Source organism: Lepus europaeus, chromosome 4, assembly GCF_033115175.1.
Source record: "Lepus europaeus isolate LE1 chromosome 4, mLepTim1.pri, whole genome shotgun sequence".
NCBI lineage: Eukaryota > Metazoa > Chordata > Mammalia > Lagomorpha > Leporidae > Lepus > Lepus europaeus.
In genome coordinates this window covers 62,044,472-62,067,914 of record NC_084830.1, presented here as the reverse complement: position 1 = coordinate 62,067,914, position 23,443 = coordinate 62,044,472, and the positions used below count along the sequence as shown (strand labels likewise).

Genomic DNA, 23,443 nt, shown 5'->3' with positions numbered 1-23,443 from the left:
TCCTGTTGCACAGCACAGCGGGGTGGCCATCTTCACAGTCCTGCATTACATACTACCAGGGACTGAAGAGAGGGGCTGGGAGGCTCCAAACACAAAAATAAGGAAATGGTAGGGTTGGTGCCAGGTTTGATTGGTTTATACTATGTATATGTGTTGAAAAAATGCACTGTACGCCATAAAAATTTACAAGTATTTCACGTTAAAAAAAGAAAATAAGAAACAAAAAAATTACTTTGCTCCAAAAAATCTGAAGTCTATGCATGGCTTCTTTTTTTTTTTTTTTTTTTTTTTGACAGGCAGAGTGGATAGTGAGAGAGAGAGAGAGAGACAGAGAGAAAGGTCTTCCTTTTTTGCCGTTGGTTCACCCTCCAATGGCTGCTGCGGCCGGCGCATTTCGCTGATCCGAAGCCAGGAGCCAGGTGCTTCTCCTGGTCTCCCATGTGGGTGCAGGGCCCAAGCACTTGGGCCATCCTCCACTGCCTTCCCGGGCCATAGCAGAGAGCATAGAGAGAGTTGCCTGGAAGAGGAGCAACCGGGATAGAATCCGGCACCCCAACCGAGACTAGAACCCGGTGTGCCGGCACTGCAAGGCGGAGGATTAGCCTGTTAAGCCATGGCGCCGGCCCATGGCTGCTTCTTAATATGCATTATCCACAAATGTTTTGGTGACCCCTTGTATATCTGATTTCAAAAATTTTGCACTAAAATCAACTGACCTTTGAACTCCATTTTTTTCCATGAAGTTTTTGAAGTACCTGTGTATATATTTTCATCCTAAGACTTAAAATTCTAGCTTTGAGGAACAAAATTAAGCTTTTCCTTTAAAAAAGAGACAAAAGGGAGAAGCATGAACACTTCCGGTACTATCCCAAGATCGGCTATATGGAGTCCTGGATTTGGGAGATGGGTCACATTCACACACAAGACACACTGGCAAAAGTTGCTGAATTTTTGCAGGGCTGTCCTTACTCATCACCCAGGCAGGATTAAATACAAAAGAGGCTTTGCCACTCATCACACCAGCTGTGTGACCCTGGGCCAGATGTATCAACACACCAATCCTTTTTCCCACTCTGCAACCTAGGAAAAATATGCTTCTCTTACAGGGTTTTTGTGAGAATTCAATGGGACATGAAAGTGACAGCACAGCTCTTACAGTCAATGTTTTTCAGAGATGGGTCCCTGGCCTCCCTGTACCGGTGTCACCTGAAGCTTAATGCAGTCTTAGCTCTCACTCCATGTCACCTGAACAAGACAGAGTCTGCAAACCAGCCTTTCTCATTAGCATTTACACCTGTAAATGAAGGATGGTGTTCTTATCAGGCCGGGAAGTGCAAAGCTGGCTTGGGACAAAGAACAGAAGAGGAGCCCTGGAGCACCATTTCAGCATCGGGTCAGCACACTATCTGTTCTACCCTAGCAGGCACCTGCGTCAGAGGCCTTGGGTTCCCTGACTCAGGTCCCAGTTCACCCTCTGTGCTACTTCCAGGGTGAGCTTCTTAAGATACAAGCCTGGCCATGTTCCTCCCTGCTCCAGAACACGGGCACCTGTGCTCAACTATCTGCCCTCTGCCCTGTCCAAGCCAGTCCCAATTCCATCCAACCCTACTTCAGCTTAAATGTCACTTCCCAAAGGGGAACCTTTTTAATAGCCTAGTCATTCTCAATGATATGAATATATTTCACTCTACCTAAAACCTAACACCTGCTGACAGTCCTTTCTTTATATGGTTGTCTTCTTCCACTAGGAAATAAGGGCAGATAGCTTATTTGCTTCCGAATCTACCACCTATCACAATGCCTATCACAGAGGAGGTACTCAATACAAACATGCTAAATGGATACATGTATCAACTTTTTTTTAAGTGTATTTATTTGAGAGAGAGGTTGGTGGGAGAGCTCTCATTGCACTGGTTCACTCCCCAAATCCCTGGGAGCCAGGAACTCAATCCAGGTCTCCCACATGGGTGGCAGGGACCCACATACTTGAAGCATCACCTACTGCCTTTCAGGATATGCATTAGCAGGAAGCTGGAGTCAGGAATAAAGCTGGGACTCCAACCCAGGCACTCTGATCTGGAATGCAAGTGCCCCAACTGGGGTCTTAACCACTAGGCCAAATGCCTACCCCTGATGGCCTTGGCAAGGTTCTCACACTGTGTGAGGCTGGCAGAGAAACTGCATTTCCCACCAAGAATGGGACAACTGCAGGGCAGAGTTCGCTTTGTACAATAGCTGTGCTTGGGGGAAATTGATACATAAATAGAATTCCTGTCAACTGACTCCATTAAATTAAAGGCTGGCTTTCAAATTCCTATGGTGAAATCTATAAAGTGAAGCACTTAATCTTTATTCTTTTGTGTACATCTGGATTTTTCCATAAATTTCCCATTGGATTTCCTTAAAACAGTTAGCTCTGCACACTTGCTGTTAATCCCAAAATCACCTCACTTGGATTTTTTCCACTTACTTAAGAACAGAATAGCGGTTACCGGAGCATGGGAAGGTTGGGGAGGGGAGGAGGATGGAGAGAGGATGGTTCAGGGGTGCGGGGGAGCAGTTGGATGTACGAACAACTTCTAATGTTCCATAGCGCAACAGAGTAGCTACAGCTGACAAAAATTAATTGACTATTTCAAAAAAGCTAGTAGAAAGAGTTTTGAAAGTTTATAACACAAATAAATACTATATCTGAGAAGACAGATATGCCAATTGTTCTGCATTCTATACATGTGCATTAAAACATCACACTGCACCCTATATATATAATTACTATGTGTCAATTAAAAATAAAAATGTTAAATTGAACTAGAGCTTTCCTGCTTACTAATAAAAGTAAAATTATTGTCTTTGCAACAAAATAGCCCTTAATAATAAAGCAATAAGGTCCAAAGGGTGCTGTCAAACCACTCATGTTACAGACATTCTCAGTTTCTTTAGCAAGTGTGAACAGTGGGTATACCCAAAGTCCCTTGTGAGCCACCTACTAGAAAATCAACATCCATTCTGACCACAGAAAGTCTTTCAAGGAGACTTCCTAGGGTAGGTGTTTGGCATAAGGTAAATACAGGTGGGGACACCTGCATTTCATGCTGAAGTGTCTGGGTTCCAGTCCCTGCTCCACTTCCAATTCTGACTTCTTGCCAATGAGCACCCTGTTCAAATAGTTGGGTCCCTGACACATATGTAAGAGACCCAGACTAAGTTCCAGGCTCCTAGCTTTCATCTGGTCCAGCTCCAGCTGTTCTAAGTGTCTGAGGAATGAATAGCCTAGAAGATGGGCAGTCCCCCTGTGTCTGTCTGTCTCTGTTCCTGCTGTCCCCCAGCTCCAATTTCAAATAAAATAAATCAACAAAAAATCAATAAACTCTTTTTTAAAAGAGAGACTTTATTAGAGGCTTTTAAAAGAATGCCATCATACTACATCTCTGCAAAACCCCTCGACTTGTTGATGCAAAAGGAACGATTTTAGAACCCCTAAGGTATATTAAGCATAACAATAAACGATGAAGAGATGACAGTTCAATTTTGGTAGTGGCCTCTCTCACAGCCAAGACTCTGCCATGCATCCTTCTCACTTGAGAACTTTAATTGGTTCTCCTGTGTGTATGTCACTCTGGCTGGGGAGTATGGCATGAACCAACAGCAGACAAGGGGCACGGCGCGTGGCTCTCATTTACAGAACTTCACAGAAAGGAAAAATTGAAATACTAGGTTGCAAAGGATGAGGCAGAAAAAAGAAAAATCAGGAGCCTGGTGGCCAGTGATGAGGAGGTCAGTAACAGCTTCCTCTGCAATGGCTTCTTGCCTGCTAGGGGCACACGGCTGCCCTGGATTTACTGATAAGAATAAAAGCCCACGGAAGAAGTCACACCAGCCAGGTGGGCACAGGCACTGCTTCCCAGAACCATTCTCCCATCTAAAACTGAAAGCAAACAAAGAGAGTGTTTTTATTTTTGACTTAATTTTCCTCCTGTCCTTTTCCCAAAATTCTCTCCTACTCCTTCTGCAATGGCTCTCTTTACCTGCAATAGGCAGGTAATATGTTCTTGAAATGGGTGGTTTTTGGCACCACCAGGGCAAGCCTTCAAAAATTACCCATGCAGGGGGCATGGGCCCACCCCAAGACATTTAAATGAGAATTGCAGGGTATCAGTGGGCTTCAAACCTCTCCAGGTGGTGCTAATGTGCAGCCAGCATGGAGAACCAGAACTCTGGGGACACTATCTCAGAGCAGGGAAGCTAAGGACATGGTGGTACAAGGGAGTGCAGCAGGGACAAGAGGAGGCTCTTCAGGGCTGTCAACTTTTCATCAGTGGGCAATGACAGCAAGGGCAGGAAGACACTTGGTGAGAAAAGGCAAGTGCAATACCAAGGCAGGACAAATTTAGCTCTTTAACATTCAGAGGGAAGAGAGACAATGATAGTTGCAAAAAGGCTGCAAGACCTATGAGGAAACAATTGGTTGAGGCTGGAATGGTATGTAGGTATACACCCAGGAATGAAGTCTGCAGAGAGGAAGGGTGGATTCACTCTTCCACACCAAATGGCAATGATTCAACATCTCTCCATTTTGATGACTCACATCAGACAGATATTTTAGTGTTACACCTTTTTGGAATGGCAGATATCCTAAACAACACTCTGGCCTCAGAATCAGCCCTTAAGGCATTTGGATCTGGCTGAAGAGCCCATGAGAGTATTGTAGGCATGGAAAGCCAAGATACCATGGAAAAGAAAAAAAAAAAAAAAGAAGACCTGGATGAAAGATCTCTGTGAGTGAGATCCCAGTGGAAGGAACGGGGCCATCAAAGAGGGAGGTACCTTTCTCTGAAGGGAGGAGAGAACTTCCACTTTGACTATGACCCTATCGGAATAAGATCAAAGTCAGCGAACTCTAAAGGCTTCCATAGCCCTGGCAACTCATGACTAGAGCCTAGGGAGATTACTGACGCCATGAATAGGAGTGTCAAATTGTTAAGTCAGCAACAGAAGTCACTGTGTACTTACATCCCATATGGGATCTGTCCTTAATGTTTTGTCTAATGTGCAGTGATGCTATAACTAGTACTGAAACAGTATTTTTACACTTTGTGTTTCTGCGTGGGTACTGATGAGATCTTTACTAATTATATACTGAATCGATCTTCTGTATATAAAGAGAATTGGAAATGAAAAAAAAAACCTGGTGTTAAATTGGAAATGGCATAGAAAATTAATTAATTTTTTAAAAAAATATTATGTAGGATCTCTGTCTTTAATGTGCTGTACACTGTTATTTAATGCTATAACTAGTACTCCAACAGTATTTTTTTTCACTTTGTGTTGCTATATGGGGGCAAACTGTTGAAATCGTTACCTAATATATACTAAACTAATCTTCTGTATATAAAGAGAATTGAAAATGAATCTTGATGTGATTGGAAGGGGAGAGGGAGTGGGAAAGGGGAGGGTTGTGGGTGGGAGGGATGTTATGGGAGGGGGGAAGCCATTGTAACCCATAAGCTGTACTTTGGAAATTTATATTCATTAAATAAAAGTTTAATAAAAAAAAAAGAACTTGAAAAAAAAAACACAGGTAAAAGACAGTAGCACTGAGGTTTCACATACATCTGAGTACCGATAACAGTATCCAGAATCACCAGCTCCCTTGGCTGACCTATAACACCATGTTATTCCTTGAGAACCAACTATTGCCTTCGATGTTCCTATAACTGTCTTTTTTTCTCTGATGCTGGTGTAACATAATTGCCTGCTCTTTTAGAATTGGGTACCCTTGTTCATAAATAATATTGCTTTAATAACATGAATATTCACTTGTAACAAAAGCAAATTTTTGAGGACAGCATTGTGGTGCAGTGGGTTAAGCTGCCACCTGTAATGTCAGCATCCCATATGAGCACCAGTTCAAGTCTCAGTTGCTCCAGTTCCCATCCAGCTCCCTGCTAATGCATCTGCAAAAGCAGTGGAGGATGGCCCAAATGCTTAGGCCCCTGCTACCTATGCAGGAGACTGAAATGGAGTTCCTAGCTCTTGGCTTTGGCCTGGCCCAGTCCTAGCTGTTGTGGCCATTTGGAAAGAGAGCCAGTAGATGAAAGAGTGAACACCCTCTTTTTTTCTCCCTGTCTATCTCTCCTCTAACTCTGCCTTTCAAATAAATAAATCTTTAAAAAAAAAGAGTTACACAGAGAGAGGAGAGGCAGAGAAAGAGAGAGAGGTCTTCCATCCGATGGTTCACTCCCCAACTGGCTGCAACAGCCAGAGCTGCGCTGATCCAAAGCCAGGACCCAGGAGCTTCTTCCGGGTCTCCCACACGGGTGCAGGGGCCCAAGGACTTCAGCTATCTTCTACTGCTTTCCCAGGCCATAGCAGAGAGCTGGACTGGAAGTGGAGCAGATGAGTCTCAAACCGTTGCCCATATGGGATGCTGGTGCTTCAGGCCAGGTTGTTAACCCACTGAGCCACAGCGCCAGCCCCCAAATAAATAAATATTTTTAAAAGCAAATTTTGACCTTTCTCTCTGTCTCTCTCTCTCTCACTGTCCACTCTGCCTGTCAAAAAAAAAAAAAGCAAATTTTAGACACTGATCAAAATATTTATTCACATTCACAATAGGTCTATAGCAACTCAGGACGACCATCAAAAACCACCAAAGACTTGCTGCCCTACAGATACAGTTTCATGAGCATCACACTGTAATCTGGAAATTGACACAAGTGTGAATTTCATGGTTAAAAGACTAATGAGGCTTGTTATAGCACTGAGCAAATTATATGGACATATAGAATTTAACAATTTGGAACAAGTCTTCAATCTCTCACTTTGGGTCAATGTCCTCCTTCTGAGTTGTGAGTCCATATGGTTTTAATCATGTCTTTATATTTCTTCAACTCTTATCTTTACCTCAAGAAAATGAGCTCTAAGTGCATTCTCTTTTCTGGTTTTCGTCTTTTCCTAAATCTGCCTGCACTTTACGGCCCAAGATTTTGTGAAGGGTGTAGGGCTACCTAGGATGACAGTTGCTATTGCTACTTTGGATTTTTCTCCATGGGTATCTTTTTGACCCAACAAAATTCTTTTACTCTCCCTGGGTCTTGGGCTGGAGTAGACAAACATGGCTATACTCCAGGCCTATGGCAAGGAGATGAAACCACAGACCACAAGCCTGGCTGGCTGCAACACTTCCATACCTGGCCTTTATCCACCAAAATCAAACAGCTCACTTGGCATGTTGTCAAGTGTGATGGGAAGCTAACGTGAAAAAGGAAGACAAGTACATCCATGGCTAAGTGACATGAAATGTGGAGTTGGCAGAGGACGTGGTTGAGGAAGGAGCTAGAAAGAATGGACCAATTATTTGAAATGGAACATTCTAGGATACATTGGGCTTTCATCCACAATTTGAAATTAAAAAAAAAAATTCTGAAAACAGAGTTTGTTATTTTGCTAACAGATGAATTTCCTCCTAAAATAGTCTAAACTGACATGACATTATTGAATCATTTTCTGTGCAACTAGATGTAGATAGACACCCACTTTGCTGCAGAAATTACTGTGTGTTTTCTGGACATGAACACATAGTATCTGAACTGTACTACCTTTATCAAAGCTGAATACTGAAAGGCATTTGGCCCCAGATAGCTTGGCTAAAGGATGGCTGTCCCACATCCAACTCCAAGACAGGTGAGCTTTCCAGATTTAATGCCTTTAATATGACATCATGGAAGTATTTACCTGATCCAGCTTTTAAATGATTTCTATAGCATTATTTTAATAGATTGACAAGAGTAAGCAGTACAGTACAGGAAGCAGCCACTATTGATACAAACAGGTTAAAGCTGAAAAACAGGCACACTATCCACTCCTTTAAAAAAAAGGTGTTTTTTTTTTTTTTTTTAAGAGGCAGAGAGACATAGACAGAGAAACAGAGCTCTCATTTACTGATTCATTCACCAAAATACCTGCAATGGCTGGGTATGGGACTCAACCCAGATTTCTCACACTGGTGGCAAGAACCCAAGTAAATGAACAATCACCACTGACTCCCAGGGTCTGCATTAGCAGGAAGCTGAAGCCAGGAGCTGGAGCCAGTTACTGAACTCAGATACTCTTATATGGGATGTGGGTATCTTAACTGCTGTTCTGACAGCGAGGCTAAATGAATGCCCCACATCACCCACTCTTTAATGCAGCACTTGCTACACTAAACACACATACTACTCTTCTCTTTTGTGGAACTTTTTATTATATTTTACTTTTACTAGTCTGAGAATTCTGATAACTATATCCAAGCCTTTGCTGCAGCAAATGTATTGGACAGATACTATATAAAATTGATCTTGAAGGGCTGGCACTGTGGCATAGTAGGTTAAGCTTCCACCTGCAGCACCAGCATCCCATATGGATATCAGTTCTTGTCCTGGCTGCTCCTCTTCCAGTCCAGCTCTCTGCTAATGGCCTGGGAAGGCAGTGGAAGATGGTCCAAGTGTTGGGGCCCTTGCATCCATGTGGGAGACTCAGAAGCAGCTCTTGGCTCCTGGCTTCAGATAGGCCCAGATCTAGTTGTTGCAACCATCTGGGGAGTGAACCAGCAGATAGAAGACCTCTCTCTCCCTCTCTCTCTGTCTGTAACTCTGCCTCTCAAATAAATTTTTTTAAAAAATTGATCTTGAAGATAATATGAAACTATGCTTTTGCTGGTAAAAATTAATATCCCAAATGAGATGACTAGACATTTGGTAAAAGATAAACATTTGAAAATGAGACATGCGGCTTCGTGGGTAAAACCACCACCTGCAGTGCTGGCATCCCATATGGGTGTGGGATCGTGTCCCAGCTGCTCCACTTCCCATCCAGCTCTCTGCTAATGACCTGAGAAAAGCAGCAAAGGATGTTCCAAGTTATGGGCCCTTGACACTCTTGTGGAAGACTCAATGAAGTTCCTGGTTCCTGGCCTCAGTCTGGATAGACTGTCGCCATTGCAGCCATGTGGGCGGTGAACCAACAAATGGAAGATCTCTCTGTTTCCCCCCTTCTCTCTCTGTCTCTCTTTCAAGTAAATAAATAAATCTTAAAAAGAAAAAAAGCAAGCAAGCAAGCAAGCTCGATTGTCTAGGGCTGGCAGTGGGAATGAAGACTGGCTGCACACAAGCACGAGGGATTTTGCTTGGGGTGAAAGAAATGTTATAAAATGGAATTGTGATAGTTCCTGAGCTCCATAAGTTCAGTAAAAAAAAAAAAATCAGTGAATTGTACAATTAGAATAGGCAACTTTTGTGGCATGTAAATGATATCTCAATGTAGATGTGAAAGAACTAATATCCCAAATTTCTAAAGTAACACTTTTTTTTTTTTTCACGTCAACACTTCCTCTTTCCTGACATTTCAAATGAATATCTGGATATTTCAAACATTTTAAAACTCAGGCCTATTTTGTCCATGAACTTCTGAAGCCTCCTCATATGCAAGGACATCAAAAATTTTTGCACCAACATATATTTGCCTTTCAATTCCATTTTCCATGAAATGGGAAGAGAGGACAATTAACGTGACCTATTCGTGATTATGAAGGGAAAATGAAAATTTCACCGACAAATGATTGATATTACATCTACACAACAAATATGATCCCTTTCAGACAATCGTCTTTATTTAGCCCAATGAAACCTAAATTATTTTCATTTTAACAAGCCAGCCATGCCTGTAATTACAGCACACGTCACAGCGAACAGCAGTATTGTATTTGCCAATTATTCTTGTAAAGAGAGCACACACTCCTGAGAGCAGCAACTGTGTCAAGAGTCTCCATTGAATACTCAGAACCTAGTAGGTCTTCAAATAAACAATTACATTGAATATGATGAATATTTTTATCAGAGCCACCTATAACATTTCCATTTGCCTGAAAAATATAAAGCAAACTAAACAGATATTCTCTACTTCTAGATCGGGGTTCTCAGCCTTCGCACTGTAGACATTTGAGGCTGGAACACTGTTTGCTGCAGAAGGCTGCTTTGCACATTGTAGAATGTGAAAAGCAAGGCCGGCGCCGCGGCTCACTAGGCTAATCCTCCGCCTTGCAGCGCCGGCACACCGGGTTCTAGTCCCGGTTGGGGCGCTGGTTCTGTCCCGGCTACCCCTCTTCCAGGCCAGCTCTCTGCTGTGGCCAGAGAGGAGAGGGCAGTGGAGGACGGCCCAAGTGCTTGAGCCCTGCACCCCATGGGAGACCAGGAGAAGCACCTGGCTCCTGCCATCGGATCAGCGCGGTGCGCCAGCCGCGGCGGCCATTGGAGGGTGAACCAACGGCAAAGGAAGACCTTTCTCTCTGTCTCTCTCTCTCACTGTCCACTCTGCCTGTCAAAAAAAAAAAAAAAAGTGAAAAGCAGATGACTAGCAAACGATGACTCTGAACACAGGCCTTGGCATATTATGGAGAGAATGAAAAGAAGAGAATTTCTTTTTATTCTCTCCATAACTGTGGAGAGACCGAATGCTTATTCTAATCCAAGACTGGCAGTCTTCAGGATATGTGGAGCTCTGAAAATATATTCAAGAAGAGTCCAAATGCCAAGTGGCCTGTGGCTATAAAACAGCTTGAAAGAAGTCTACTCACTGCCAGTACTGCACAGTTTATTATGAATTGTATCTAGGAGAACAATTTTGAAAATGCTATTGAATATTTATTAAAATGAAATATCTACAATAATTCAGGTCCTGACATGCTACTATTAGCAAATAAGTCAGGCAGTTGGAAAGGTTATGAACTGGGGGTGTAGAAACCATTAAATTAAGTGTTAGTTGAATACATCAGTCTCCTATTTTTCTCAACGACCACAGTATTTAGCAATCCTGTTCCCAACATCTCAATACAAAGCCTGAAAAGCTGTTATCCATATTGTACCCTTTTAATAAGACTTCAGACTTTCTAGCTTCAATTCTACTTGGAAATGTGGAGTATTTTATGCTAATGTTAAAATTCTAAATATTCATTTTGACCACTATATATAACAGAGCAAAAAAATATTCTTTACATTATCCAAATATGGACTAATATTTATCTTGATTCATGATAATACTTCATTTCAAAGTATCTTTATGTTTTATTTCTTAAAAAACAAAGGATTATGATTCTAACCAGAACACCAATGATTTCCGCACTAGAGAGGACACCATTCTAGTTTTCAACCACTTCTGTATCTCATCAATCTGTTGGGTATAGGAAAAAGTAACAGTAGAACTTTATCTCAGTGATGTGTCAACTCCTAACACTGGAAAAGGAAACATATCTTCAAATTTTATTTCTAAAAATATTTATAGCTTGCTCAGTGTTCCTACTGGTAAACACAAAGAAGTTTAAGACTCTGAAATATTAAGAATCTAATTTCTACATCCAGTAACAGAAAGAACAAATATTTCCTACAAAAGCACTCCATTCAATCAGGCTCTGACTATATACATAATTATGGTATTCAAATTAGAGCACTAATTTAGACACGTTCTATTGTGTGAAGTGTGCAGACATAAAAACGTCTAAATAAAATTCAATAGAAATAAGAAAAGAGATAAAAAAATTTAATTGCTCTTTTTAGAGAATGAAAACACCTAGTATATCATATTAAAATATATACTCACAGAAAGATTAGGAAGAAAGGCAGTTTAATTGTTCATCTTGGTAAGTGAGTAATAAATACTGTAGTGTCAAATCACCTGAACAGAAACCTAACTCTATGCTCTGGATTATCATATTTGCATTTGAACAAAATTGGAATACATGAGGCATGAAATGGCTAAATTAATCTTCATTTTACTTCATTGGTGTTTCTTAACATATTATTATAAATGTAAGGTGCAATAAAACTCATATATAAAACACCAGATTACTTTATATTGTTATTTAAATTTTCTTATGCCTACACAAGTCCTGCAATTTCTCAACTACATTGGAGGAAGACTACTGCACTACACCATGCATATTGATAATTACCAGAACTAAGACAGATGCCTAACATTTCATCAAATTTTAAAAAATTCATAAATGCACTTATTGTTATTTTTCAATCAGTACCAATAACAAAAGAGCAATCCACCCAATGTCACAAATGCATAAGCTTCTTTGGATTCAACTTTTCCTACCAAAGCTAAAATGTAAAATTGTACCATGAAGCTTGAAATTGAGATTTAGGGATAAGCACTTGGCAGCGGTGTTTTGCTACTTGCTAGAAATTGCTTTCATTTGGAAACTGCCATTTAGCAAGCCTCCTATTTTTTTGTGAAATTAAAAAAAAATGCAGCATCGTAAACTTTTTTCCAGCAAACATAACATTTGGAATATATTTCATGATTCTACCATTGCTGTACATTAAAAGCTAATATCTGCTTTAATAGCTGAAAAAATAGGCAAATGAAATTTTAGACTGTCAGGAACCAAAATACAAGTTGTAAAACTAAATAAACTTTAAATTTATCCTCTATCACTTTATACCGCCTATGAAAAAGACAATGCTTTAGGTTTTTGGCATTAAATGGGTAACATAATAGCTGTTTTGATGATACAAAGTAAACTACACCATTTAATGCATGTGGAGACTTTGAGACTATTGCAAAAGGGAAATCAATAGGCTAAACTTAATTTGGCTTTTATTTGAAGTCAGAATGCCTCATTTTGGGTCCCTGGAGCTACATTATTTAGTACTTGTGTTATCTTCACCCAGTCATCTGAACCTTAAAGCTCAGTTTTCTCATCTCTACAATGGGAATACTTAGCACCTTTAGGTCAAAATTAAAGGTCAAAACACTTGAGAACTGAAATGCACGATATTAACTAAAACATAAGACAAACATAACGAGGCCTGTTTTTATAAGACCAGTGAAAATTATCGGATATTATATTCAGCATAATTCAAGTAATCCAGGGAGGCAAGACTCATTAGTAACTGTAAAAGGACTGGTTCAAAGGTCCAGATCCTCCACAGACAATAGCTTAGTTTTTATAAACTGGCCATGATAAAAGCACTGGGCCGTTTGAAATTTTCCTCTTCAGCATGCTCATTCCTGGACAGAGCAGACATGTCTGCTATGGAGAACCAACAAAGTAACTCCCTCACTCTCCCCACTTTCCCAAATGCCTATGCTCTGCTAACAAGAAAGGAGGAGAAGGGATAGGTAGGGAAATTAAGAGGACAATTCCACAGGACAAGGGGCCTGCCATCCAGGATCAGGCTTCATCTGGGATCCTGCTCCTCACTCCCCACCCACTTACTTTCCACATAGTAGGTCTTCACGCTTCTTGACAGGAACTGAAATAGCCATAATTATCTATATAGATAACAAGTGCTAACAGACTTTCCCTCCCCTCTCTGCTTTTCCTTTCAATTTCATTTCTTTTGTCACTGGGCTCCCATTCAATCAAGCACCTCATTCTGCTTTGCCTCTGGCTTCTGCCAATTTGTGTCCAAGCACTTGTCAAAACCTCTGCTCACTTAATCCTGCCCTCCCATCTCCTTTTCTTCTGCCTGCCACCTTGGCCTTCATCTTTTTTAATTCCACACATTCTCCCCAGGAGATCATAACCTCAACAACAATTTCAAATACACAAGGGACTTGCAAACCTACATTTCCAGCTCAGCCCTGTCTTGAATTCCACAACCAACCAGGCTTTGCAACTGTCAGTTGAGCCTCCAGGCCTGGATGTCCCCCTGGTGCCTCACATTGCGCAAATCCACATCTCGTCATCCTCCCCTGCATACCGCGGCTTCCTCCGCGTTTCCTATCATCACCAGTGACACCCGTGTCTATTCAATTATCCAAGCCACAAAGCCTGAGTCACCCGTACAGTCTCCAGCCCCTGCTCACTTCTCGCTGGGCCCCTCATGTCACCACCACTTTTGTCACTTATATGTTCAGACTTCAGCTCTGTGTTAGGAGACATCAGTTTTTCTTTCTTCTTTCATGGCTTCCCTGTTCTGCCCCCTACCCTATCTGTTCTGTACAACACACCCAGAGCGCTTACTCTAAAACAACAACCACAAGTGCTCAGAATCATGTGTAAGACCAAGTATGGCCACAAGACCCTTCCTAAATGACTCCAGTCTGGTCTCCATCTCCAGCCTCACCTACAACCCTGACGTTGTACTGGCCACACCTCTGAACAGCTGTCATACCAACATACAGCTCTATCTGGCTCCTTCCTTCATGTTTCCTGTGCCTGCTGCTCTTAGTGATGTCTGTGAGCCCACTCCCATTCCTCAGCCCCCGGTACCCTCCTATTCAGGCTTTCAGATCAAGCTTGGAGTCAGGGATCCCAACACAGCCCAGTATCCCTTCCTCACTCGTTACAACTGCAGTTCAGCATCTCCTCACCTCAGGAGACTGAGGCTCTTGAAAGCAATGCGATTTTCTTCTATCTGAGGTCTCAAAAATTAACAGTGCCTGGCACCCTATCGCTATATGTCTGGTGAATGCATAAATGAATAAACATCACCCGCCTCAATTTGACTCAGCCACAGCCAGGCTGCTGGGGATGGATTCTGGGTGAATGACAGGTTCACAGCTCTCCTTAGACAGTGTCAAGGAACAAATAATAAGGTCCCTCTAATTGAATCCCCCATTGCCAAATGTAGAGGCTACACTGTTTTTATGTACAGTTATTCTAGCATTGGTTTTTTAAAAAGATAAATAATTAAAAACAAGGATTGTGTTATGCGGTTTTCTTGCCTCTGACTGATAACATGTGCTGCCTCAATATTAAAGCTTTCCAATAGCTTCAGCATGTTTGGCCAGAATGGGAGTTATAGAGGAATGGATATGGTTAGGAGGCTGGATGGAAGCAACATTAACAGCAATAGACAGAGCCACAAATATTAGATGCCTGAGGGCTTATCTGATCACCTTTTACTCTTCAGGGAATAAATTCTCATAAAATTACATGTGCATCCTAGGGTCTCAAACATGAAGATGGCAAGTGACTGCAATGCTGATGTGGTCACACATTTGGGCACTTTTAGGAAATCAAGTGAGCCAATCACTTGCAAATGAATACATGCTATGTTACGTAGGGTTTGGGTCAGTTGAACACTTACCAAATTGGAAATGAAGGTACAAAGCTGCTGGTGATCCATTAAAATCACATTTTTAATGAACTGCTCTGTAAAGTTCATGGGGTTTCAAGTGTGCTATATATTTTTTCAAAAAAATAAAGTTTATTTATTTTTATTTATTTGAAAAGCAGAGCAAGAGCGTGTGAGGGGAAAGAAAGGGAGAGAGAGATCAATCTTCTATCTGCTGACTTATTCCCCAAATGCCTGCAATAGCTGAGGCTGGGCCAGGCCAAAGCCAGGAGCCAGGAATTCCATCTGGGTCTCCCATGTTGGGGGCAGGGACTCAAGAACTCCATGCATTCCCCTGCTGCCTCCCAGGGTGTGCATTAGCAGAAGCTAGGTTGGAGACAGAGGCAGGACTCAATCCCAGGCACACCAATATAGAATGTGGACATCCAAAGTGGCAGGTAATTCTGTTGTACCAAAATATGGCCCCCGGTGCTCTGTATCTTAAATAAGGCCATCAATCAGGCCAAATTTCCCTGTTCTTCTGCAATAAACAATCCACATCTAGAATATGGAATTTTTTAAAATAAACTTTATAATCTTCACTGGTTTCAAATTTGTACAGTCCTATAACATCAAGCATGGGAACAGATGAGACATTAATAAGATATGCCAAAATATTGTAACTGTAACTTTTTTATAATTCAAACTCCAGGGGATATGAAGAACTTATTAAGGAAATGTAGGTTTCTGTGTGAAAGTAAGAAAGAACAGAGGATGCAAGAAGGGTTTTAAAAATTATAATATGGCTTTTTGAAAGATTTTTATTTATTTATTTGAGAGGTAGAGTTACAGACAGTGAGAAGGAGAGGCAGAGAGAAAGGTCTTCCATCTGCCGGTTCACTCTCCAGATGGCTACAACTGCCAGTGCTGGGCCAGTCTGAAGCAAGGAACCAGGAACTTCTTCCAGGTCTCCCACACTGGTGCAGGGGCCCAAGCACTTGGGCCATTTTCCACTGCTATCCCAGGCTATAGCAGAGAGCTGGATTGGAAGAGGAGCAGCCCAGAATTGAACCAGCACCCACCTGGGATGCTGGCACTGTAGGCGGTCATAGTGCTGGCCCCACAATATGGCTTTAAATTTTATCATTTCACTCTAAATTTGAACTGGAGTTAGGAAGGTTTTAAAACAGACTTAAAAGATTTTTTCGTTTTACAGAATATTTATTTATGTTTTTACTTACTTGAAAGGCAGAGAAAAAAAAGAGACAGAGAGAGGGGGAGAAAGAGAGAGCTCCCATTTGTTGGTTCACTGAGCCCAGAACTCCATCCAGGTCTCGCACATGGGTGGCAGGGATCCTATACCAGAGTCAGCACACGCAGCCTCCTGGGTTGTGCATTAGCCAGAAGCTGGAACCAGAGCAGAGCTGGAACATGAACCCAGGCACTCTGATACACGACACAGGTGTCTCAAGCAGTGTCCTGAGTATTGCACCAAACACCCCCGCAACACAGGAGGTTTGACACAACATCCTTATTCAGAGCCACCGCCCTTGAGCCTCAGTTATTAGACCAACAGTGCTTCCAAAGGTGGGTGGAGGCCTCCTGGTGCTTACTGCAGGCTGTGTTCTTAAACTGACAGTACAGAAAGAGGACTCATAGTAGACCTTCCCCCATACATCTCAGCTCAGGCCTTGCGGTCTATATTGTGCCATAAGGGGACATGGAAATTTAAAAAAATAATTATAATTTAAAACAAATTAAAATAGGGTTGGTGGAAAATGGAACTAAAAGGCACACTTATTTTGGAGCAAAAAAAATCAAAATCCATGCATATAAAAGGTCTTCAAAAAGTTCATGGGAAATGTATATCATGAATAAACTATGCACCGACTCAGACTTTTTTGTACCACAATAAACTGATCTTTTCTTCTACTTTTCCACAAAATCTCTGAAGTATTGTCATATGTATTCATTTCCTCTGAAAAACACAGTCTCAGTGTGAGTGACAGACAACACTGGTCTGGTAAATGATTCTCCATCAATACATTGCTGATATTTTTAGAGATTTAAATAAACTTATTTTTAAAACATTTATTAATTTGTTTGAAAAGTAGAGCAATAGAGAGAGGGACACACACACACACACACAGAGAGAGAGAGAGAGAGAGAGAGAGAGAAGGAGAGAGTGAGAGGAGAGTGACAGTGAGAATGAGAGAGAGAGAATCTTCTACCAATTGGTTCACTTTCCAAATGACCACAACAGGGTTGGGTCAAGCTGAAATTAGGAACCATGAACTTCACTTCGATCTCCCACATGGGTAGCAAGGGCCCAAGCACTTGGGCCATTATCTTCTGCCTTCCCAGGCACATGAGCATGGATCTGGAGTGGAAGTGGAGCAGCCAGGACTGGAATGAGCACTCCAATGTGGGATGTGGGCCTCACAAGCCATGTCTTAACTTGCTGTGCCACACTACTGGCCCCTAAGTAAACTTATTGTTTTAAAAATCACTGGAGAAAATCTCAGGTCTCACCACTTCTCCTTTTTGTTAATGGAAGGATGCCAAGTATCTGACCCCAAACACAGATAAAGTTAGTGTGCCTCTCCACTGTGTCCTAAGTCAGCTGAAGACTGTATGCTTCCTATTTCACAAAGCAAACACGTGGTTTTCTGTTTGGGGCACATTGCATGAACTAAGCATAAGCTCTTCCTCTAGAGAGGGACTGGGATAATAGTTCCTATGCAGTCCATTCCAGCTGCTGGCAGTGGGCAGGGAGATTCTGAAAAGCACAACACCTCTGCGACAGAGGTGAACTTTCATCAAGGCTTGAAACTCAGAGGCAGCAGAATGTTCTATAAGCTCTGACCATGTCAAAGAGTTCTGGGCTCTAGTCTCTACTCTTCTCTCCAAAACTCACTGATGAGAAATTTGGACAAATGCCCTGAACTTTCTAGGCCTTAGTTTCCACTTCTGCAAAAGAGGATAAAGTGAACTGCCCTGCATGGTCACCGTGACAATTAAAGGAAATGCTGCACCTTGCAGCCGGCAGGTGGTGAGCGCTCCTCAGGGGCTATTCATTCCAATTTTTACCCCGAAGGGATGACCAGGAAGGACCAGAAATGTGGTCAGATAAATCATGCCTGGAACTGTCCTCCCCTAATACTCACCCTACACCCCCAAAGAGCAGTGAACACCCTGGAGGGGGCTGCTTTGCCATTTGCACAGGAACTGCTTGCTTGCATAATCAAAAACCTAAATCATCCAACACACCTCTCACGATGCATGAAGCCAAAGCTCCAGGAATATCAACCTTCAACTCCCCACGCCCAAACTGGAAATTCAAAATAGTAGACACGACTGTGCAGAGAAAACCAGCTTCCTTTTCTTACATCGACCTTAAAATTACTTTGCATTTCTTGTGCCTGTTACCTTCTGACAGCGGGAGGAAGCTGATGTCAGATGAGCACTAGTTGGAGGCCTACAAGTGGCCACACACAAGCCACTAAATAGAAGACACAGATGGGAAATAAAACAACTGTATACAAATTCTGCAGAAGTAGTTAACAGACGTGGCTCAAGCCACAAGGATCAGCGGCGACTTTTCCTACAGAGTAACCTGAAACAGAGAACATTTGGAACGTAGCTAATGATGGCGTGAGGGCTGGTGCCTGCTCTCTGCAAAGGAGGGCTAGCTTTGAAAGGGAAGATATTTCAGAGACGTGTGAGATGACTCAGTGGATGGCAAGGGCTCTTTCTGGCACTCTGCAAGTGTGGGGCTGTCTCCCAAGCACATTGAGAGAGCCTCCTGGAAGCTTACTCTCGGGGAGACTGGATTTCTTTTAAAAGAAAGCCAACAGTGAACATCTGTCTCCAAGCACCCTTCAGTGCTGGGATACACTAGCTAAGAGGTTTAATTAAACATTAAGTCTGGGGCAGACACTGGGCACAGTGGTGTTAAGTCGTTGCATGGGACACATGAGTCCCATATTGCAGGGCCCGTGTTGAGACCTGGTTCCTCCATTTCCAAAACAGCTTCCTGCAAATGTGCAGGTGATGGTTCACATTGGGTCCCTGCCACCCAGGTGGGAGACTCAGCTTGAGTTCCCAGATCCTGGCTTTGGGGAGTGAACCAGCACACAGATCTCCTTCTCTCCACCTCCCCAACAAACGAAATGAGTAAATCTGTCTGTGAGCAGCCTGTTGTTTCTGTGCCAAAATCGAGTACTTAGGTCAGAACCTATCTGGTACCCGGGTAATAACCCAAGAAAGCCACGAACATGCCATGGCCTCTCTTTCATCCCCAAACTCTGAAGTTCACCAGGTTACAGAGACCTTTAACCAAGGACTGCTCACCCAGGGCTCTGACTCTGTTTGCTACGACGTCGGTACGAAGGCTTAAAGGAAGTGTGCGTATTGGCACTATCCCCACCTCCGAGCACACAGGATAAAATGAGGCAAGCAGAAGGCTTTTTCCTGCCAAAGGGGAGTTTTCCAGCGAAGACTGCATTCCCACTACAGGGCGCTGCTGTCTGGGGATTGATTATCACTCCCTGTGGTGCTACACTGGGCTGGGTATGGATCACTGCAACCTCATGCGCAGGCAGGAAACAAGCGGAGAGCACTAACCTCCTGTGTGAACTGTACCCACAGCACGATGTTTCCTTTCTGACTGAACATACCAACAGGCAGGGACCAAGCCACAGGATCTGCTCCAAAGGGAAAAACTAAGCTCACCTGCTGGCACCTCTGGCACACATTAGGAGGCGTTTTATGCTGGGCAGTGTATCTGACACTAATTATGGTGGTTCTAATAGCCCCCAGTCACGGAGACTGATGTTGTGGGTGCAGTTTGGCATTCTGCATGCTTTAAACCTGAAGCTTCAATTTCCTCATCCGTAAATTGAGGATAATGATGCTCCCATTGCATTAGCAAGTTGAGGCAGCAGGGTCAAAGAGAACATGGTTCCAGACAGCAGGGCGTAGGGCTGGGATCCCAGCTCCGAGGTCTACTATCTCATCTCCCTGAACTTGAATTTCCTCATCTCTCATATGGAGACAAACTTCCTCAGGGGCTTGCAGCGAAGAACCAAGGGAGACGGAAGTCAAACGCCAGCCAGTGTTTCTGTCATTAGGGGTGTCCAAGAAGTGCCCAAGCTATACACGTGCACTGCCTCCACTCTCTCCTACCACATATGTGTGTTGCCAAGGGTGACCTCCACTGCCATCCCATGTCCAAAGTGTCCAAAGACGCATTCTCCTTCAGAACTACGATAATTCTGCCCAGAACAAGCTTAATATGCCAGATCCTGGCTTAACAGCTTTACACATCCAAACATTTAACTCTCATCCCCATCCCATGATTTAGGCACTGCTGCTGTCCCCAGATGAAGATACTGAGGCACAGAGTTGAGGTGACTTGCCCGAAATCAAACAAATGATACATACCAGGCTAGAAGCCTGGCTCCCTGGTCTGTCCTAACTATGAGGCAGCAGTGTTTTCTGGGCCAACCTGTTTGAGGTTCCATGCTTTAGCTATACCCTCTTTCAGAGATAAGCACTGCATGTTCTCACAAACCACGCAGTGTGGGGCCAGCATTGTGGCACACGGCGTTAAACCGCCGGGATCCTGTCTGAGCGCCAATTCGAGTCCCGGCTGCTCCACTTCCAATCCAGCTCCCTGCTAATGCACCTGGGAAAGCAGCAGAAGATGGCCCAAGTGCTTGGGTCCCTGCACCCATGTGGGAGACCTGGATGGAGTTCCAGGCTACTGGTGCAGGCTAGGCCATTGTGGATATCCCCAGGGTGAACCAGTGGATGGGAGATCTCTGTCTCTCCTTCTCTCCATCACTTTAACTTTCAAAAACAAACAATAACCCCACCCAACACAATATGTTCATGCAACTAACTTTCTAACTTTTGAAATAACATTTTACATGTTCTATGCTGGAATAACATAAATAAATGTACTTCAATCTTTAAAGATTGCCTCAATAAATCTCACATTAACACACACCCTTGGTTTTGGTTTAAATAGGTACTTCAAATCCAAATCATATATATGAGAGTATTTTAAAATGTTAAGGGAAAATGAAATTAAAAGATAAGTTTAATTTGGTTTGAAAAGATTTGAAAGTTATCATTTTTCTCATAATATCCATTTCCCCTTCCCTTGCATGTAGAATTTCAAAAAATTTTGCACCAAAGTAAACTTGTCTTTTTATTCCATTTCCATGAACTTTCTGAAGTCCCAGCCTATGGATCTGTATCTACATATGCATCTATACAGACACAAACACACACATACACACACACACACACCCCAGGTCAGTCTTCATGTAATTTATTTTGTTAAACCAATGACTTCTATACCAAACTCCCCACACATCCCACTGATGTCTATATTACTCACTGTCTAACAGCCACACAGCAGCACTGTATGGCATTTCCAAGTGTACCTTTTACAAATTTAATCAGCACAAGTATTAAAACATCAATGATGATAATCTATCGCTCTGCTTAAAAGCAATCTCTAGGGCACAGCTGAGAAAGAAAGGTTAAAGATTTCTACCCTTCAAAGTAGGACACTGCAGCGACCTATAAATCATGCTCTTTGTTTATTAAGATAATTAAGCCCATCATCGGTACACTTAACTTTCAGTCTCAACAATTGTCTGGCATGAACAATTTCCACTTTCTCTAAAACAAAGGGATGTGTTCAAAAAGGGTTCTTCTTAAGGCTCTCCGCACAATGCATGCTATTTTAAAACATGATGTATGTGGCCAATTCCTGGAGCTGCCTTGAAAAATATACTGGCTTCTTCCTCCCATGCTCCCCATTAGGAGACTCTTCAATTTGAGGAGTGCACTCTGTTTCAGACTGCAGGCCGCTATATCATGTCAGCATTTTCATTAAATACTGTTGGAGCTGGACTTTAAACAAACGGCACGGGGAGCCGCAGCTGCAGCCACTGCAGACGCAAAGTTGCCCAGCGCAGAGCGGCTTACATAAGAGGTGCAGGACGCTCACCGGGGAAAGCCAGGTCTAATCAGCTGAATGCTATTCCTATGAGACCTGTCCCCATGCTTCAAGTGCACAAAATCACAGGCACAGGACGTTTTTCTCATTTCATGTGCTTTGCAGCACAAAACCCTGGATTGCCGTGTAAGCTGTGGAGGTTTTTTTTTCGTCTTTTTATTCCACCTCCTTTTCCCTAAAGGACTGGGCTCCAATTATGGAAACGTTGGCAACTTTTGTCAGCGCAAGAGTAAAGTGGGAGATGGATGCGCGGGAAGCCGAAGAAGCAAAGGCTTAGCTCCCGTTCCCCAAGATCCTTGGCAGAGAGGGTCCTCCAGGAGCGGCACAGGGGACTAGGACTAGAGGCGACAAGACCCTGCGCACGTCCTCTGCCACTCTCCCCTCCTTCCGCACAGGGCCAAGGAGCTGTGCAGCCCACAGCACTGCGAATGCCCCCCGGAGCACCTGTCCTCTCCTAGCGCGTTTGCAACTGGCACCCGCGTCAGAGACTGGAGGTGGCCAGTCTTGGACTCCAGCCTCTTCTCTCGTCCCCCTTCTTCGCACCCAACGCTCCCTCCCCAGGCTAACAAGAGGGGCCACCCCAGGCATGCTGATAATAAAAACGATCCTCTCCTTCCCAAGGGGCCTTCCAACTTCAGAAACTGCAGTCAACTTACCGGGACGCGGGCCACAGGGAATCTCCTCGGGGGACGTCGCTCCGTGGCAGTCCCCGCACACTGGCGGTGCGCTGCGCCGCTGACCCCGCACTGCCCGGCGGCGGCGGCGGCGGCGGGCGCAGGACCAAGGCGCTGCGGCTCAGCCGTGCCCGGCTTAGGGCACTCGCCAGGGCGCACCACCCGGCGGCGGCGGCTGAGGCTGCACCCGACCGCAGGGACCGGAGTGCGGCAGCTGCCGCCGGCCCCGGACTGCGGCGCTCCGAGCCCCGGGTGCGTGTCTCCGGCTCCGAGGGAATCCCGGCTCAGTCAGAAACCGCGCGCGAGGAAAGCCGCTGCGGGCAGTGCCGCCAGCCCGCCCCCAGTCGGCCGGTCACATCGCGGGCGCGCCGGCGGCCGGGCACCGCAGTCCGCACTCGCCGCCGCGCCGCGGAGAATGACAGGCGCCGAGGCGGCGCGGCGGCGCGGGGCGCGGGGCGCGAGTGCGCATGATCGCGGCCGGCTGCGGCACGTCACGGGGGAGGGAGCGAGGGAGGCCGGAGGGGCGGGGAGGCCGCGAGTCGGGCGGGGCCGGGCGGGGCGCCCGGAGCGGCCGGCGGGCGCTGCGCTCGGCGTGCGCGCGGCGAGGTGCAGGAAGTCTCCCGCCTGGGGTTCTGTAAACCTGAAGCTCTGCGGTTGAACTTGTTTGTCTCCAGAGTCCATTGTCTCTT

The 23,443-nt window shown here is 44.0% G+C and overlaps 1 protein-coding gene and 1 pseudogene across 3 annotated transcripts in view; one reads left to right on the top strand and one right to left on the bottom strand.

Moving 5' to 3' along the window:
* Positions 1 to 22,821, bottom strand: part of PAG1 (phosphoprotein membrane anchor with glycosphingolipid microdomains 1) — a 176,648-nt gene extending 153,827 nt beyond the window's left edge. For 2 of the 3 annotated variants that reach the window (XM_062188313.1, XM_062188315.1), the window contains exon 1: positions 22,737 to 22,821. The gene's annotated coding sequence lies outside the window, so the exon portion shown is untranslated. The remainder of the gene's footprint in view (positions 1 to 22,736) is intronic. The other variant, XM_062188314.1, reaches the window with a different exon arrangement.
* On the top strand, positions 16,641 to 16,768 carry LOC133758966 (small nucleolar RNA SNORA51; annotated as a pseudogene).
* Positions 22,822 to 23,443: the final 622 nt, after the last annotated feature.